The sequence below is a fragment of the Eulemur rufifrons genome, chromosome 30 (assembly GCF_041146395.1).
Source record: "Eulemur rufifrons isolate Redbay chromosome 30, OSU_ERuf_1, whole genome shotgun sequence".
Lineage (NCBI taxonomy): Eukaryota > Metazoa > Chordata > Mammalia > Primates > Lemuridae > Eulemur > Eulemur rufifrons.
In genome coordinates this window covers 102,655,190-102,675,354 of record NC_091012.1, presented here as the reverse complement: position 1 = coordinate 102,675,354, position 20,165 = coordinate 102,655,190, and positions in this window count along the sequence as shown.

Sequence of the window (20,165 nt, the reverse complement as noted above, 5' to 3'; positions counted from 1 at the left end):
GTTGGAATGTATTATACTTCCCTCATGTAGGCATAACCTGGGAAACAAAGCTACTCTCCTGTTTGTTAGCTAACCTGAGGGAGAAACTACATCTTCATTAATCACCAACTTCACCCACTTTGTCCCTCCCGCCCCTTGCAGGCAAACCTACACAAACACTTTGCACAATGAGAACTTTGATTTCTGGGGAGTAAAAATCTCTCACCCTGGTCAAGACTTGCCAGATAAAAATATAGTGATCCCGGAGGCAGAATAACTATTGTTTGAGGAGGAAGAGGTCAAGAGCAAGGGAGAGTGGCCCCATCCCTATGTTCTCCAACATTTCTGAGCCCTTGCCACTCTCACAGGGAAGCAGGGATCTGCCTTTGACTAATATAGGAATGGTGTCCACAAAAGTTCAGAGACTTAGCTCAGATGGAGAGTAGAAGAGCCTAAGGCTACAAGTATTGATTCCCAGTTCCTGGTTTTTCCCTCATAACCAGGACTCTCCCTGGAGAGAGGAATAAATTTGCCTCCTGAGATTACCAGCCAGATAAATTTTAATGCATACTTTACCATCCACCCTCACAGCACGACCTAGGTCAAAGCCGAATCAAGACTACATATTAACATCATAGCATGGGGTAGTGGTGATCGTGGCAGCGGTGGTTAGGAGGGCCAACTTTTTACATAGCAAACCAAGTCATACCAGACAAAAGAAAACCAAAATGATATAACATATAATAAATGGTTACACATGTGTTATTACCCTAACATAAAAATATTTTTAAATTTTATTAAAATTATATTTAAATTTATTATTTATAATAAATTTTATTACTTAATTTTCTGTATATCAATGCTAATATTTAAATGAAACAATCATAAGACTAGTTAACAGTGGCAATTAGTAGTGATTAATAATAGCAAGGCTAATTAAACAAATAATATGTGAGACAAAAATATAACAATGGTTTTATAATATTTCTTTCTGTCCCTCTGATATAACACTGATATAACAATATATTTTAACTCTTATTTTAACTCCTTACTAGATATTTAAATTTTGTAGAATATATTATTCTGTATTCTTCAAGTACATAAATATAAGACTTTTAAAAAAGAAGAACATAAAAATATGATAGGACTAATTGAACAGATATTATCTATATTTGATTTAAAAAATAGCAATGACTTATTTCTTTTGGTCCCATGATACAGTATGATTTTTTATTCTTTCTGTTTTTTTCTGATAATACTCTGAACTGCTTGTAGATGTTAGGACATCTGTAAAAAAATTTTTTTTTGCATATAGTGGCAAAACTTTATACAAATCAAAATTCACCTTGGACCTGCAGTTCTGCTCTTACAAGCCCATATTACACTGATTTTTGGTGTCAGTCTAATGTGATGACACCAAGCTGCATAGCCTCTCAACAAAAACAGTTTGAGCATTGAACACTTAGAATTTCACTTACTAGCAACAGCAAGTTGTTAGGCTTATAGAAATGGCTAGCCACTTTGTGTCTATGGGATTGTTTTGATAGACCAGCTGTTTGTCAACCAGGCCTGTTGCATCTACAAATTCATCATATAGGCTATCCATGTCTTAACATGCTACCACTTTTTAAATATCTGAAGCAAATTAGATGTTATCACAAGTTAAATCTCTCTTCCTCAGGGAAAATGGTTCTAAAGCACAGAGGTAATTTGAATTTCTGAAACTGAAGTTATATTCCAAGTAAGTTACAGTTGTATTAAAGAAATTGAGAAAGTTCCGTTTAATGTCGCTGCCTTTTCCTGGTAAGTTTTTTTTCTTAGTACTGAAGCAGTCTTATTTCCAAAAAGAAGTCATTTTTTTGCCATATGGTTTTTTCTTGTGACCACATGTAACATGGAATAGCTCGGGTGTACTCAGGCCATCCTTTTCTGGGCTCCCTATGACTTCTCCAAAGGTCTTCAAACAGTTTTAAAGGAGCAGCTGATAAATTTCTGTTTTATTGTAATCCTTTTCTCCATTCTCATTCTCAATATATTTCCAAATTAGAAAAGGACATTATTCTCATTCTACACTTTGAAATTATGATTTTATGGCAGGCTGACATTTTAACATTTTTTCCTATGGCTGATGACAATGATAAACCTCTTGTAGGCACATGTCTCAGGTGGCTATCTCCTTCCATTTCTATAAAGTAAAATTCTCATTATGTACTTCTGCACGTTTTGAAGAAATTGAAAAGTCACCCAAAGCTTTCATTATGAAAGCTTTAATTTTACAGGTAAGCAAAACATACCTGGTTTTTAACCAGGATTGTGTACAAGGTGTGCACAACATTTAACAGGTAAGATCTTTTCATTTTCTTTAATGAAAAGTTTATAGACTGAATGGAATTTTATAAAATTTACATTTGTACTGTCTGCTGAACATACAGATAGACGAGCAAAGTATAGTTTGTATTGTTTCATGCTTTCTGCAGTTTCATTAATATAGAAATCAAGAAGACAATATGAAACTTCATTTTTTTAAATCAAAGTACCTAATGGGGGAAAGTGAGGTTTTTTGTTTGTTTGTTTGTTTGTTTGTTTTGCTGCAATGTGTCAAATCCCTTGATACACTGTAGAAAGCATGATTGTTGGTAAGATCTGACAAAATCAGCTCTATGCTGTCAGGGACCAACATATCTGTTATCAAGATAACAGGACATTTTAGTGGCAACCTCCGAATCAGAAAATATAACTTTAATCAATTTCGTAGAGTCATCAATGGAACAACACAATGTTGCATGTTCATTTGTGTGATATGCCCAAGCTACTTAATTCAATGGCCGCTATTTTCAACTGAGCATTGGCATCTCTGAGATTTTTTGATTGATATAGAAACACGTGTGAGTCTCGTCCCAGACTTGTTAGATTCCATCTCCATATCTGCTTTCACATCCCTTTCTCCACCATGTCTAATCCCCAATTCTTTTCTCTATATTGTGTATTTACCTCCCTAATCCAGTTGTCTGTGTTCATCTGTCATTAAAATAACATAGTAGCTTAGATTTCTTTTTCAGTGATTCTGGCATTGGTATGTAACGGTTCTCATTTTCATTATTTGCATTCTTACAAAACATGATTTTATGGGCTGAACTCTTTCCCCTAAAACTTATATGTTGAAGCCCTAACCTGCAGTACCTCAGAATGTGACTGTATTTGGAGCTAGGGCCCTTAAAGAGGTGATTAAGTTAAAATGAGGCCATTAGGATGGGCCTTAATTCAATCTGTCCAGTGTCCTTAAAAGAAGAGGAAATTTGGACACACACACAGAGACAGTGGGGATGCACGAGCACAGAGGAAAGACACAGAGAGAAGGCAACCATCTGCAAGCCAAGGAAAGAGGCCTGAGAAGAAACCAAACCTGTCAATGCCTTGATCTTGGACTTCTGGCCTCCAGAAATGTGAGAAAATCACTTCTGTTAAAGCCACCCAGTCTGGGATATTCTGTTATGGCAGCCCTAGCAAACTAACGCACATGATCACAATATTCACAATGTTAAAGGTTAAACTAGCACTATCTTGATACAAATCACACCAGTTGATCTACAGGCAAAGTCAAAGATGGGATGTTAATGCTCACAATTTCAATGCACTTAAATTGCACGCTAAAGTGGCATCAATCAGAGTGATGCAACAATGGATGATCCATTATTGTGAACCAGAAATCGTGGTTGTCAGTATCAGCAGTCCAGGGTGAGGGGAAAGGCACAGCAACTATAAAAGTGTTGTTTTCACTTCTTATGGGGAGGGTGTCACCATATGGGTTTTGTACTTTTCCTGCAATCTTCTATACCCATCACAGAAAACTGAGACTTTTCACATCCCAGAGAGGGCTTTCCTGGGATTTGGGACTTTCTGTGCTAAAAGTGGAACAGTCCTAGGCAAACCAAGACAGCTGGCCATCCTAGGTGGGTGCTCCTGGGATGCTGCAGACAGTGTCTGTTTCTTGCCTAGGTGGTGATCACATGGTATTTACTTTATAATGACATTTAGCTGTACATTTATATGTTCTGCAATTTTGTGTATGTGTATTATTTTTCAGAATATATGTATTTTAGAAAAAGATATGCTCCATACTTCCCACCCCACATGTAATTCAAAATAAAATGATACTAAACCATAAAATAAATGGAACAAAATTTAACCAATTTCTGGTTTTCCCATGTTTTCCATTTAATGTAAAATTGATTTTCCTTTTTGTGACACCTGCTTTGCTAATGCCCTAGGCACCTGTCTATTTAGGCAACCCAGGTTAAATGACATTGTGTTACCAGATAAAACATTGGCAGGCCTTCTGGCCCCAACCCCATGTATCCTCTTGCTTTTTATGACCCTTGCAGGTAGAGTTAGTGGTTCCTTGCCACTGCATTTTGTGAGTCCCAGTGCTGAACACAATGAATTGGAATTATGTTTTCACTGTGTACCTCCCAACATCAGACTGAACTCCTCATGAGAATTGTGACTTGTTCATTTTTGTATCATCAGCACTTTGTGGATGGCACTTGGTAAACATCTGTTGAATGAATAATGGGCTTTCACTGGGGCTATCTATTAGAGTCATCTCTTCCTTATGGCCTCCTTCTTGCAACTGCATTTTAAGCCTGGCTATGTTGGCTAAATCCTGGGGTTGGCTCTGTCCAACTGACACCATTTGTTTTCTGAGGAGCCCTATCAGCCTAGAATGTAGAGCTGGTACAAAATTCATTTCTTTAGGGCATATTTATTGACTTTACACTGCATGCCTTGACTTGTGCCTGGAGTACCAAAAAGCAAAATCTAAATTGAAAACATAATCAAATGCTGAATTTCTGGCAGGGAAAATTGGTCTATGCTAGTCATGTACTAAGCCTTCTGCGTTGATGATTCCTGGAAATTACTGTTTGGCATCATATTTTCCAGCCAAGCAGAGCTGAAAGTTGAGAGTCTAGTCAATGCTTGGGAACATTCAGATTCCAGAGGCGTCTTACTGGGTCCTCCAACCTCCATAATTCTCTTTGCTAGTAATAATAATAGATGCCCCTCAATCAAGAAGCCTGTTATAGCATTGAGCGTGGAGGTTGAAGGAAAAGTACAAGCAAAAGGAGGGTGACATTAGACCTGTACAGAGGCTACTCCTCAGTTACAAGACCAGCTTAGGACTTGTCTAGATGAATATAAAATATCCTAGTTTTAGGTGGCGGAGGTTGAGAGAACTGCAAATGTCTAGAAACAGGCACACTTTTGGGGATTTTTTTAGCTTTTTGGCTTATTTCTGCTACATAATCTAGCCCTCACAACCCTGAGTATAGTGTCAAAGGCTTGAAGGGTCCTATATGATCTAAATTTATTTTCCATATGATCCATGATTTTTATTATTTCAAAATATTATGGGGATACAAATGTTTTTGGTTACGTGTATCAATTTTGTTATGCTTGAGTCAGGGTTGTAAGTGTTCCAATCACCCAGATAGTGTTCATTGTACCCATTAGGTAGGTTTTTGCCCATTCCCCCTTCCCTCTCCCTCCCCTTTAATTTCCACTGAGTTTTACTTCCCTCTATGCACATGTGTGTTCATTGGTTAGTTCCAATTTGATAGCCAGTACATGTCGGTGTTTGTTTTTCCATTCTTTAGATACTTCACTTAGGATAATGGCCTCCAGTTCCATCCAAATTGTTGTGAAAGGCCTTAATTCATCCTTCCTCATGTCTGAGTAGTACTCATAGTATACATATAGCACATTTTGTTAATTCACTCATGAATTGATGGGCACTTGGGTTAATTACACATCTTTGCAATTGTGAATTGTGCTGCAATAAACATTCAAATGCAGGTGTCTTTTTGATAAAATGACTTCTTTTCTTTGGGTAAATACCCAGTAGTGGGATTTCTGAACTTTATTAAATTAAAAGGCTTCTGCATAGCTAAGGAAATAATCAACAAAGAAAATAGATAACCTACAGAATGGTAGAAAATATTTGCAAGCTATACATCTGATAAAGGCCTAATAAATAGGATCTACAAAGAACTCAAGCAAATCAGCAAGAAAAAAACAAACAACCCCATTAAAAAGTGGGCAAAAGACATGAACAGGAGCTTTTCAAAAGAAGATAGACAAATGACCAATAGACATATGAAAAAATGCACGACATCACTAATCATCAGGGAAATGCAAATTAAAACCACAATGAGATACCACCTTATCCCAGAGTTAGAATGGTGTTTATTAAAAAGTCCAAAAACAATAGATGTTGGCATAGATGCAGAGAGAAAGGAATGCTTATACACTGTTGGTGGGATCCATGTCTATTTTCAAAGAACAGAATCTTCTCTAGCTAATTTCAGCAGAAAGATATTTATGGGACTTAAGTGGGTTACAGAAATATTGGTGGGGGTGAAAAAAAAAAGGAACTAGGTAGAGCTTCCAGGAATGCTTCCAATCCACACCACAGAATTGAGCCACCTAGGTAGCTGCTACTTCTGCTATGATCAGGAAGCTGTCTGTCAAACTGGGGGGCCACCCCTGCAGCAACTGGTTCCCAGACTGCACTATCTCTGCTATGCTCAGCACCAGTAAAGGTTTAGCCTCGAGCTCTGCATCTCCCCCACTTAACTCACATCCAAATTCTTGTCTTGAGCTACTTCTGATTAGTAGAACTTAAGTTATAGCCAGAGCCTCAGCTGCAACAAAATGAGAGTAACAGAGGCTTGAGCCTTCCAGACTCTAAAATACAGGAAGACACACAAAAAGGGGGTTGGAATGGGTATTGAGTCAATCCATAAGACCTGTCACAGGCCCTGATAACTGAGATTGGTGAAAGATTATTGTATCAGTCAAAATACCTTCAATTGCAAGTAGCAGGAAAACTCAAACAGGAACTTTAACGGTTCATTTAACTAACAAGACCAGAGGCAGGGCTGGCTTCAGACAAGGCTTGGTAAGTCAGTGCTTCCTTGGTGTTGGCCCATTCTCAGGACTGTCTCCTAGGGATCCTAAAATAGTTGTTAGCAGCTCCCAAAGTACATGTTTCCTTCTTCACGGCTAGGAGACAGAGTCTGTGTCCCACCCAGCATTCCCTGTAAAAGTTCTAAGATTGGACCAGTTTATGTCATATACCTACTCTTGAATCAATCACTGTGGCCAAGTGACTGTTAGGTGCTAATTGACTTAGGCCAGGGCTGAGTTCATGTTCCTAAACCTATCACAGTGGCCAGAAAGGATGTTTGTTTGTAGGAACAGAGAATGGATTCTTTATTTTTAAAATTATTATTTCCACATGGAATGTATAAATACATTCTTATAAAATTTAATAGTTCCTACCAGGTTGCCCTTCAGAGTTCCAATTTACATACCCATCAGCAATGCATGAGAGTATCCACGTCCCTTTACCCTCACCAATACTTGGTATTAGCAATTTTAATGAAAATTTAATTGTTTTGATTTGACTTTCCCAAGTGTTGAGGTTGAACATCTTTTCAAATTCCTTTTGGTCATTTTTAATTTCTATTTTGTGAATTTCCTATTCATATCTTTTGTTCAGTTTTCCATTGGGATGTTGGTCTTTTCCTTATTGATTTGTAGAAGTTCTTTTTAGCCTAGTAGAATATTTTATATGGACAGTGAAATGTTTTCAATCTTTTACAAATTGTAAAACTCAAAACAAGTTTTGAAACTGAATACATATAGGAAAACTAAGTCAGGTATGGGTGTGCATGTACACACAAATATTTCATAGATACTCACATTTTTGTTTTTCTGAAAGATTTCCTTAGCACTAGCTTCAAAAATCATAGGTTAGATTGAACTCATGAAAGTCATTTCTATTAATTTTAAATAGAAATCTTTGAACAGTAAAAAATAAAAGCGTAAGTTGCCACAATTGGCATTACTTATGCTATCTTCAGAAATGCTTAATATTTCATGTTTATTTGCACCAATTTAAAAAACTGAATAGCCATTCATTCTTTGTACTGCACAACCTCAATGGAACCTTCCTTTCTACTGGCTCTCCAGTTTTTTCCCCCTCATATCCCCCAGTAAAAAAGAAAAACATAACAAAAACAAAATTAAAAAACCCAAAACACAGGACAAATTAGTTGTTTCTTTCAATCTATCCTTACCCCACAATAACTGGCTTCTTCAAGAGCTGGGCATATTTGTGTTTGTATAAGTGCTATATCTGTTCTATAAATACTTCACCAAATGTAAATGTTCTGACAGATATGATTACTTTTCTGTAAGGAATATGGTGATATAATAAAAAATACATATTTGGTCTTCATCTCTGGTTCCTGGAACAGAGCTTCTAAAACCCTTGAAATTCCCTGAGTGGTTGGGGTGAGAGGAGCATCTTTTTTTATTCACAATAAGCTCTTTTCAACCATACCTGAGTTTATGCTAATGAGGTCACTCTTAGAGGATGGGGGCTGGATGCCAGAGAAACCAACTATGGGATTAGAGGGTTGGAACTTTCAGCTCCACCCCCAACCTCCAGGGAGAGGAGGGAGCTGGAGATTGACTTAATTACCAGTGGTCAATGATTTAATCAATCATGCCTATGTAATGAAGCCTCCATAAAAACTTTAAACACTGGGGTTCGGAGAGCTTCTGAGTTGGTGAACACATCCATGTGCCAGGAGGGTGGTGCACCCTAACTCCATGGGGACAGAAGCTTCTGAACTTGAGGCCCTTTTGGACCTCTCTTTCTATACCTCTTCATCTGGCTGTTCATCTGTGTCCTTTGTAAAATCCTTTATAATAAACTGGTAAATGTAAGTAAATGTTTCCCTGAATTTGGTGAGCCATTCTAGCAAATTATCAAACATGAGGAGTAGTTTGTGGGAACACCTGATTCATAGTTTAAAAGTACAGATGACAATCTGGAACTTGTGACTGGCGTCTGAAGTGAGGGCAATCTTGTGGGACTGAATCCTTAAACCTGTGGGATCTGAGCTAACACCAGGTAGTTAGTGTCAAAATTGAATTGTGGGACACCCAGTTAGTGTCTGGAGAGTTGGAGAATTGGTTGGTGTGGGAAAAATTCCCACATATTTGGTATCAGAAGTGTTGTGAGTAAAAGAAAAAGTTTTTCTTTTACATGAGTGGACACAATTGGCATTTTTTATGTCATCTTCCTAAAATATGCTTTATATTTTGTGTTAATTTTTCACCCATTTAAAAAACTTAATAACCATTCATTCAATGTACCATACAACCTCAGTGGAGCCTTCCTTTCTACTGGCCCTCAAGCATTTTTTTCCCTTCATGTTCCACAGTAGAAAAGAAAAACAAAACAAAACATGCTGCAGGTTTCACCTTTTAGTCCTCAAAGGCTAAAAGAATTTGTGTGTGTGTGTGTGTGTGTGTGTGTGTGTGTTTTGCCAAATTGAAATTCTACACTAATGAGAAATTTAGTGAAAAGATGAGTTTCCCAGGTTCTACTAAATTTAATTTAACCCGTAATACCAAAGTTTATTTTCTCTTCTCGAAAACAAAATAATATCCAACTCTGATCTGGGCATTCATTCCCAAAGGATTCATGATCCAAACTCTTGTAGCACCATTTCAAAGAGAGAGCTAGTGGCAAAAGTGACTACACTAGAAACAAAACAGAAGCCATCAGTGATAAACTTTGAAGTTGTATATCAGGACTTACATACTCAAATGCCTAACTGCAGCCATGTGGGTCCCCTAAATGAATGAAACCAACTGGGTGGAGTTGGCCTGTGCCAAACTACAGGACTCAGGCCCTGTCTAAACAAGGCAGGAGCTCTTCACCTCCAGCCCATTCTTGCCAGGTGGCAATACGGGCCAATGATGCCATGTCTTCCAATTTTTCAAGGGAAGGCAGAATTTGAATTTGTATGTGAAATCCTCTGATATTTAGATATTGGCAGCTAATTTAAAAATATTTTTTAAGTACCTTCCAAGCCAAACAAAAAATGTCTATAGGCTTCTGTGGCACATGAACAGCCACTTTCTGAACGTTACTGCAGAGTGCAGTGGTTAAGTGTGTGGACGAAGTGTAAGAAAGACCTGAGTTTGAGGCTGTATTCATTTTCTATTGCTGCCTAACAAATCACCACAAACTCAGCAGTTCAAAACAATACCCAATTTTTATCTCACAGTTTCTGTGGTCAAGACTCCGGTACAGGTTAGCTGGGTAACCCAGTCAGTTCAGGTTGCTATAACAAATTACCATAGACTGGGTGGCTTAAACAACAGAAATTTATTTCTCACTGGAGGCTGGGAATGCTAGATCAGGGTGCTAGCATACTCAGGTTCTGGTGAGGGCTCTCTTCCCAGGGTCTCCCTAGGCTGAAATCAAGACATTGACTGGGGCCATGATCTCAGCTGAGGCTTGAAGTCTTCTTCCAAGTTCACTAGTTGGCAGAATTTACTTCCTTGCAGTTATAGGATTGATATTCCTGTTTTCTTGCTACCTCTCTGCCACGGACTGCTCTCAGCTCTTAGAGGCCATCCTCCACAAGCACTCTTGCCATGTGGCTCCCTCCATAGACCCTCTCACAACATGGTAGTAACTTCCTCAAAGCCAACAGACTATTCTCTTTTTTAAGAACTCACCTGATTGGGCCAGGTCCGCCCAGAATAATCTCCCTTTTATTAACTCAAAGTCAATTGATTAGGGACCTTGATTATAGTGGCAACATTTCTTCATCTTTGTCATATACAGTAACCTAATTATGGGGGTAACGTCCCATCATGTTCACAGGTTCTGCCTGCAGTCAAGAGGAGGGAGTTATACAAGAGGTATATACCAGGGACAGGAATATTGGGGGCCATCTTAGGTTTCTGAGTACCACAGAGACCTAGCTCTGCCATTTGATTTCATTAATTTAATGTAATTATTGATATGAGTACATTTACATCTTCAATTTTGCGATTTTGTTCTTTTTGGCTTTTTGGGGTTTTTTTAAATTTTTTATTGTTTAATTATTATGGGCACATAATTGTTGTATATCTGTTTTGGTTTTTTTTCTTTTTTTCCTACTATATACACCACATCACCCATATTGTATATCTTTGTAGGGTACATGTGCTGTCTGTTTTTGATATGTCTCATGTCTGTTTTGTTACTCTGTTCCTCCATTACTGTCTTCTTGTGTATAAAATAGACATTTTAGTTCTCCATTTTAATTTCTTTTTTGTTGCTTTTCTTATTATATTTTCAAAGTTACTTTCCCTTAGTTTTTGCTCTGTGGATTGCAATATGCATCTTAACTTAAAACACTCTACTTTGGATTAATGCCAACGTAATTCTAATAAGATAGGCGTCTCCAATATAGCTCCATTCCCCTTCCTTTGTGCTATTTTGACATACATATTACATCTTTATCTATTAGAGCCTAGTAATATTTTACATGTATTTTATGCAGTTTTTTAAATCAGTTGAGAAAAAAGAAAATATATATTTGTACTGTATCTTATATTTATATATGTATTTACCTTTACCAATGCTCATTATTTTTCATGTGGATTTGAGTTATAATCTGGTAACATTTTCTTTCACCCTGAAGGCAGACCTGCTAGTAACAATTTATCTCAGTCTCTGTTTATCTGGTTATGTCTTTATTCTCTTTCATTTTTGAAAGATGTTTTGCTGAGTATAGAATTCTAGATTGACAGGTTTTTATTTCTTTGAATATATAATACTTTGAATATGTCATCCCACTGTCTTTCAGTCTGATGAGAAAACAATAGTTATGGAGGATCCCTTGTATGTTATGAGTCCCTTCTCTCTTGCTGCGTTCAAGATTCTCTCCTTGTCTTTATCTTTTGACAATTTAATTATGATATGTCCAGGTGTGAATCTCTTTTTGTATTTATCCTACTTGAGTTCATTGAGTTTCTTGGATGTATAATGTTTTTCATCAAATTTGGGAAGTTAGGGGTTTTTCAAATTTTTTTCTGTCATTTTCCCTCCTCTCCTTCTGAGGCTCCCATTATGAATATGTTGTTGCACTTAATGGTGCCCCATATTTCTCTGAGGTTCTGTTTATATTTGTTGATTATTTTTCTTCTCTGGTTTTTAGATTGCATAATCTTTACTGATCTATCTTCATTATTCTTTCTCTTGCCAGCTCAAATATACTTTTGGGCCCCCCTGATGAACTTTTCCTTTCAAGTATTGTAATTTTCAAATCCAGTTGGTTATATGTACATAATTACATATTTATATAACCTTATAATATAATTATATATATAATTTTATAATTATATACATAATTTTTACCTCTTTATTGGTATTTTGTATTTGATGAGACATTGTCATCATCCTTTCCTTTAATTCTTTAAATATGGTTTCTACTAGTTTTTTGAACATATTTAAAATAGCTGCTTTGAGGTCTTTGCTAAGTCAACATCTGGGCTCTCTCAAGGTAGTTTCTATTGCCTGCTTTTTCTCCTGTGTATGGTTAACACTTTCTTGTTTCCTTGCATATCTCAAAATTTTTTGCTGAAAATTGGATATTTTAGATGATATATTACATAAACTCTGGATTCTGATTTCTGTCCCCAGCAGTTCGTACCATTCCTGTTTGTTTGTTCATTTAGTGACTTGCTTGAACTCATTTTGTAGAGTCTATCTTGTCTACAGTATGTAGCTGCTAATGTCCGCTAAGTTTTTTTTTAAATTCTTATTTTTATTCTTAAGGCTGGCTTCCTAGGGGTTACCACTGAGTCAGCATAGATTAATGGTCAGCATATGATTAATCAGAAGTTGTGCTTAAACATTTTTAGCCAGTAAGACTTCCACCATTTGCCAATTCATCTGTGTGGTTTGGTAAATGCTTTCAAAGTTCAAGCAGTTTAAAAGCCTGCCCAAGCTTTTATTTTCATTTTGTGTAAGACTTCACATTCTGAATGGTATAAGTAGACAGATAGGACCATCTCTGGTCTCTCCTGAGCAAGTGCACAGCCTTGTGCAAGCACACAGATTTACAGACCACCAGGCATATGTGAAAGCCACTATGCCTGTCTTGTTCTCTAGAACTCCTTGTTAAATTTCTGGGTAGTCTACTGGTCTATTGCTTTCTCGAATCTACAGAAACCTCAGATTAGCTGTGATGTTTGCCAGACTCCCAATGTTCTAATCACGACTTCATGGTTTGTCTTAAATAAATGCTTCTCAATCTGTTGCATGCATTTGGTTACATTTCTAATGTTGTTTTTAATAACTTTTCCAAATCTTATTGTTTTTTAGGAAGGTGAGAATTTTCCAAGCTTCTCACTCAGCCATTCTGAAAATCCCCACAGTTGTTTATTAATTGTGGTACAAGATTCTCTCTTCATGAACACAGATGCTGTAATTTTCAAATAGCCCCACAATACAGAGGCATTGCTATCTAAAATGTAAGGCAATATGGGAAATCTCTGTACCTTCCACTCAATTTTGCTATGAATCTAAAACTGCTCTAAAAATTAAAGTTTATTTCAAAAACATAAAGCAAAGATTGTTTCTTCATTGCCTAAAGCACACAACAAAACACAACAAAATCTGTCAAAATCACTTTTAATATTCAATTCATAAAAAGCAAATGTTAAGTAATCTAATGGTCCTTGGTTATAAGGTACTTTTGATGTACTTTTGTTTTCATATTTTTGTCTTATGTTTTATATTTTTGATGCAGTCAAATTTATTTACCTATATCTTTATGTTTTATGCTTACCCTACCTCAAAGTTTAAAATGTTCTCCTGTATTTCCTTTTTTACTTTTACACTTTTTTTTTTTGAGACAGAGTCTCACTCTGTTGCCCAGGCTAGAGTGCCGTGGTGTCAGCCTAGCTCACAGCAACCTCAAACTCCTGGGCTCAAGCGATCCTACTGCCTCAGCCTCCCGAGTAGCTGGGACTACAGGCATGTGCCACCATGCCTGGCTAATTTTTTCTATATATATTTTTTAGTTGTCCAGATAATTTCTTTCTATTTTTTTGGTAGAGACGGGGGTCTCGCTCTTGCTCAAGTTGGTCTCGAACTCCTGAGCTCAAACGATCCACCCGCCTTGGCCTCCCAGAGTGCCAGGATTACAGGCGTGAGCCACCGCGCCCAGTCTATAGTTTATACTTTTATATTTTATGTTCAGGCCTTTAATCCATTTGAAATTTACTTTTACGAAAGTTGTGAGGTGAAGATCTAACTTTATTTTTCCTAAATGGATAACCAGTTTTCCTAATACTATTTATTGAATATTTCATCCTGTCTTCTTTGTCAAAAACTGGGTTCCCACATATATTAATATTTGGATCTATTTTGGGCTCTCTATTCTGATCCACTGATTTGTCAAGTTTTGTTCCATTAGCACAACATTTTAATTTCTACACTTCAATGCTAGGTTTTGATATTCGGTAGGGCAATTTTCCTCCTGCTGTTCTTTATAAAAACCATCTCAGCTATTTTTAAACATTTTCTCTTCCAACTGATTCTTAGAATCACTCTGTTGGGTTCTATTTTAACAATCACTAGGATTTTTATTGGGATTAGATTTATAGATTTTTTTTTTTAGGTAGTTGAAATCTTTACAATATTGAGTTTTACCATGCTAGATTATAACATAGCTATCACTTCATTCAGATATTCTTTTATGTCCTTCAGTAAAGCTTTATATTTTTTCTCATCTAGATTTTACATTTATTGTTAGTGTTTTTCCCCTAGGCATTTTAAAGTACTGAGAGTTATTGTGACTGGTATTTTTATCTATTGCATTTTCAAATAGATTACGGCTGTTGTATAAAAATATTTTTGTGTATGTTGCTCTTGTATTTTGCCACTTTGCTGAATTATTTTTATTGGCTCTAATGTTTTCTCAGTTAATTGTCTTAGCGTTTTTTAATGTAAAAAATAATTTTTTATGGTCTTAATATTTTTCTTTTCAGTATTTATATCTCTCTTGCCAAAGTTAATTCATTCATTCAGTTAATATTTATTGGGCAGCTGCTATGTGTCATGCATTGTTCTATACTCTGGGCATACAGTTATGGATAAAACAGACAAGTTTTCTGCCCTCCAGAGTTTATATTCTATTTCAGGAGAGATCTAGGAATGGCATAAAAAGGTCAATTACCACTGGCAAAGTATCCTAAAACTTAGTGGCTTAACATAATGACAAATACTTATTATCTTACAAAGTTTAAGCTGGTCAGGAATCTGGGGACAGCTTAACTAAGTGATTCTGGCTGAGTCTCTTATGAAATTGTAGTCAAGATGTCAGGGGCTTGCCATCATCTAAAGGCATGACTGCGGCTGGAGGAAACATTACTAAAGTAGCTCCCTCATGTGGCTGGCAAATTGATGCTGGATGTTGGCAGGAGACCTCAGTTCCTCATCACATGGACCTCTCCACAGGGCTGCTTAAGCATCTTCATCACATGGCAGCAGTCTTCTCCCAGAAAGAGTAGTCCAAGAAGAAGAGACAGACAGAAGCTGTAAAATCTTTTATGACCTAGCCTTAAAAGTCACACTCCATCATTTTCACAATATACTGTTGGTTACATGGGCCATCCCTATTCAGTGTGGGGCAGGGCTACACAAAAGTGTGAATGCCAGGAGACAGGGATTATTAGAGGCCATCTTGGAGGTTGGCTACCACAAACTATCCATGAATTTTGAGGAAATTGTAAGCCATGAAAGTAGAGGATGTCAGCAGTGAAATGCAGAGAAGTAGAAGCCAGGACACAGGCTCATGAAGAAGAAGAGGGGATTATAAAGGATGGAAACTCTAAGAGAGTGATCTTCAACCATCAAACTCAATAATGCATTTTTATAACAAATATTTTGTAATACCTTTTTATTATCCTGAAATGAAATTTGTGGATAAATAATCTACTTATCCACATAATTTGAAAAGATAAATGTAATGTCCTAACTGTAATATGAAGGACATACAACATAAAACATTTTAATAAAATAAAATGTATCTCAATATCTAAGTACTCAGTCATGATTATACTAGAAGACATAGTGAAGCCAGTTTCCTCCTCCTAAAAATGCCAATGGACACAGATGTGCATATATTAGCTACTCAAATACCACAAATGATATTGCCATTGTGGTGTGATTTCCAAACGCTGAACAACTCTTAGTAAAATTTTGAACAAAACAAAGTACAATTCTCCCTTGATTTGCATGATAGCTACATTTCAGGAAAATTCAGTTTTAATTCATAGTGTATAGAAATATGTGGTGTTTTCATATAATATGGAGTTAGGTTATAAACTTGGATAACTTTAAATAGTCTTTTCACTGACACGAATGCCAGCAGGGCATTCAAAAGTCACAGAAGACAGAATTGTCATGTGCACTGCAGGACTTCAGCAATTCTGGCCCCTGTCTGCCAGTAGTGCCCCCCAATAAATGTGACAACCCAAAATATCACTACATTTTTCCAAATATGTCTTCCAGGGAGCAATATGGCCCCCAACATCACCACCATCTCCATTAAGAGCTCCTTCACTAAGAGAGGACAGTTAAGAGTAGGCAGTGGATGGGAATGAGAAATGGAGGGGTATTGTCATGGGAAGGTACTTGAGAACAGGACATGAGGCATCCTGAGTCTTTGGGGCTTTGTTCAATGCCTTGACATGTCCAAAGATCTCAGAACCAAACACAACTCTGAAGTTGCTCCTTACACCAGGGACAGGAGGGAAGATGGAGAAAGGATGGAAGAAGAGGCCAGGGCTTGTGGAGCCTGAACAAATGGGACTCCAGACTACAATGGCACTTTTACTGAAGTCACTTTAGCATCTTAGACACTACCTCATACCTTTATTTCTTTCACTTCTTGGGAACTCAAGCTACTAGAGCTTCTAACATGCTTGCTACTACTAAGGGATATCTCTCCTTTGCATGTGAGAAGACTGAGGCCCAAAGAGATGAAATACCTTGCAGTAAGTTAATGGTGAAGAACAGGAATTGATAGTAGGAAAATGTGTGCTCTCTTTGATTCTAACTGATGCTATTCGCTTCTGTGACTATGCTTGCTTTTAGTTGTTTGATAAATATAGTTAATCAGAATGAAAAACAGGGATAAGAGCAAAGGTAACTCCATGATAGGCTAGGCTTCCTGGATGTGAGAAGCCTAGTTCTGCTTCTGTATATATGGCTTGCTGGCTTGGTGCTTAGCGTATGGCAGGCTTCACTAAAGTAAAGGAAAACAAAGCCCCGGGGAGGAAACTGCAAGTTACTTCCTGATAAAGGGCTAGAGAGTCCAGGGGCCCTCCAACCAACTAAGTAGATAAGAAGAGCAAGACATGATCAGCGCATGAACGGCTTGTGCAGGGCGTGTGTTCCCAGTATCCCTTGTAACCCAAAACTAGAAGATATGCAACAACAGCCCCCCTCTCCCGTCGGAGACCCTCCTCTTCCCCTGGATGACGTTAACTACAACTGGCGCCAGCGAGAAAAGCCCAAAGCTTAGAGTCAACAAACCAGAAGCCAACGCGATCAGCCACTTCTAAAAAAAGAACAAATAAACTGAAGGGGGATGATGTGCAGACAAGTGTGTTGTGTGCAGACTAGTGTGTCGTGTACAGACTAACGTGTCGTGTGCAGAATAACGTGTCGTGTGAAAACTAGCATACAGAAAAGTATAAAAGCTTAACCTTTACCCCAGGGCGGGGTCCTAGTTCCTGGAGAGGCCACTGCGTTGATGCTCTGGAATTTGGACCCTGGCCCGGGCTAGCCAATAAACTCCTTTGCCTTTTTGCAGCCTCGGTGACTCTGCCTCTCTGTTCCTGAGGCCGAGGGGAACCGGATCTAACAATGGCTGAGCTGGGAATACAGCAAGGATCTTTCCACAAGGGCACTTTTACACCCACGGGGCCTGACCAGAAAGTGCTGCTAGTACACGGGTCACTCCTTCCTCTTCAGGCTTGTTTGGGGCAAGGTCAGTGACAGATAGCACTGTTCCAGTTCAGGCTCAGCTTTCTGCCACCTGGAAAGTTACGTCATGGGTTTGTCAGGGTTTTTGTTGTTGTTTAAGAGCCAAGCACTTGGAAGTCCCGGGGAATTGAAATGCTTACATAAGAGTTGCTCATGAGCCTGCTGAAGTCCCCTGACTCCTAACCAGACGTGCCTCAAGCTGGCTGACAGCACTGAGAACTGCGTGTCCTCTGTAAGTGAGTGTCCTGCAAAGGTTGGCAGGCTGTTCAGTCAAGACAGCCTCCTCCTCCTTCCATCCCGTGTCCTCTGACCTTGATGTGCGTGTGGCAGGGGAGGTGTTGCTAGACCGAAGCTGGTCCTTCCAGCATTGTCTTACTTTCTTTCAAGGGACTGATCATTTTCTCCAGCAGAGCATCCAGAAAGGTGAGTTACTTCCCCAGGTGCCCAGGCAGGACTTTTGATAAAGACGGGTTAGTCTTTTTTCCAATTATCAATAGCTGTGTAACAAGCTACTGCAGAACTTGGTGGCTTCAAACAACCATTTTATTATCACTCACAATCTTGAGAGTGAGGAATTCTGACCTGGCTTGACTGGATGATTTTTCTGTCTTGCATAATAGAGATCACTTTCAGCTGGCGGATGGGCTGGTCTTGAGGGTCCAAGATGGCTTCATTCACGTATCTAGCACATTAAGGGAATGGCTGGAAAACTGGCTCAGCTGAGACTGCTGGCGAAGGCGCCTACCTGTGAACTCTGCAGCATGGTGGTCTCAGGGTAGTTGCAATTATTACACGGCAGCTTAAAGCCTCCAGAGTGAGTGTTGCAAGAGGCCTTGGAAAAAGCTGCAAATCTTCTTATGACATAGCTCAGAAGTTTTGTGAGTCAAGCAAATCACTAAATCCAGCCCAGATTCAAAGAGGAGGGGGATTAGACTTTTCCTCTTAATGGGAAGTGCAGCAAAAGACTTGCAACTATCATTAATCTGCTGCACCAGTCTTATAGAAACATTCACTTACTCATTCAACAAATATTTATTGATTGTCTGCTACGTGCCAGGCACTGTTCAAGTCATGGAAAATAGCAGCAGGAAATACAGCAGACAAAAATCCTGGCACTTGTGGAGCTTACATCTTGCTGGGGGAGACACACAACAAACAAGATAAATAAGTCAAAGATATAGCATGTTAAATTATTGCAAGTTCTAAGGAGAAAAATAAAACGGGGCATGGGAATAAAACGTATAGGAATGGAGGGTTAAAATTTTAGATATTGTGGCTAGGGAAAAACCTCACTGAGAAGATGACTTTTGGATGAAGATCTGAAGGAAGTGAGGGAACTAGCTATTAATTCATTCACACATTCTAGTGGCAAAAATTCTAGGCAGAGAAAAAGTAAGTGCAAAGAGCCTGAGAAGGGACAGTGCCTGGTGCCAGAAACACTTGAGGAACAGTGAGGAGGCCAGTGTGGCTGAAGAGAAGTGAATGGGGACAGAGCCATACTGCACAAAGTAAGGCTAACAGCGGGGGTCAGCGGGTGGGGGCCCCAGATCAGTGCAGGTCTTGCAAGCTGGAGTCAGCACTTTGGCTTTTCTAATTAAAGAAACAGGAAGCCACTGGCGGGTTTTGAGCAGAGGAGTCATGTGACCTGACTTCTGTGACATATGTTTTAAAAAGAACATTCTGGCTGCTCTATAGAGAAAAAGACTAAAGGGAGTCAAGGACAGAACAAGGAGTCCAGTTGACAGGCTCTTATAATCATCCAATTAAAGGTGATTCATGGTGGCTTGCACCAGAGCAGTGTCCTTGGCATGATGAAAGTCGGTTTAATTCTGGAAAAATATTCTGAAGGTAGGAACATCAGGCTTGCTGACAGACCAGATATAGAATGTGAGGGAGGAGAGCAAGCAGTCACAAAAATATGGCCTCTTCTGGAAATTCAATGAAAGCCCAGGTCTCTGTCTCTTTAGGTGCCCTGATAGCACTTTGCACATGACATATGTCAGTGGTAGGATTCAGGCAAGCAACCCTGCAGTAAGCCTCTGAACACACTGCACTGCTTGGGAATCCTAAGCCTAGAGGAGTCATTCCACAGGATGATTATGCTACTGGGCTGGCTAAATTCTTGTAGCCTATGCATATAAATGTGCAAGTGCCTGTATAATATTTCTAGCCAACCCATATGTCTTGAACATCATCATTTAAACATCATTCATTTCACCAATGAACAATCACTTCTGATTTTCATTATGCTATTTCACAGCCTCTGGTG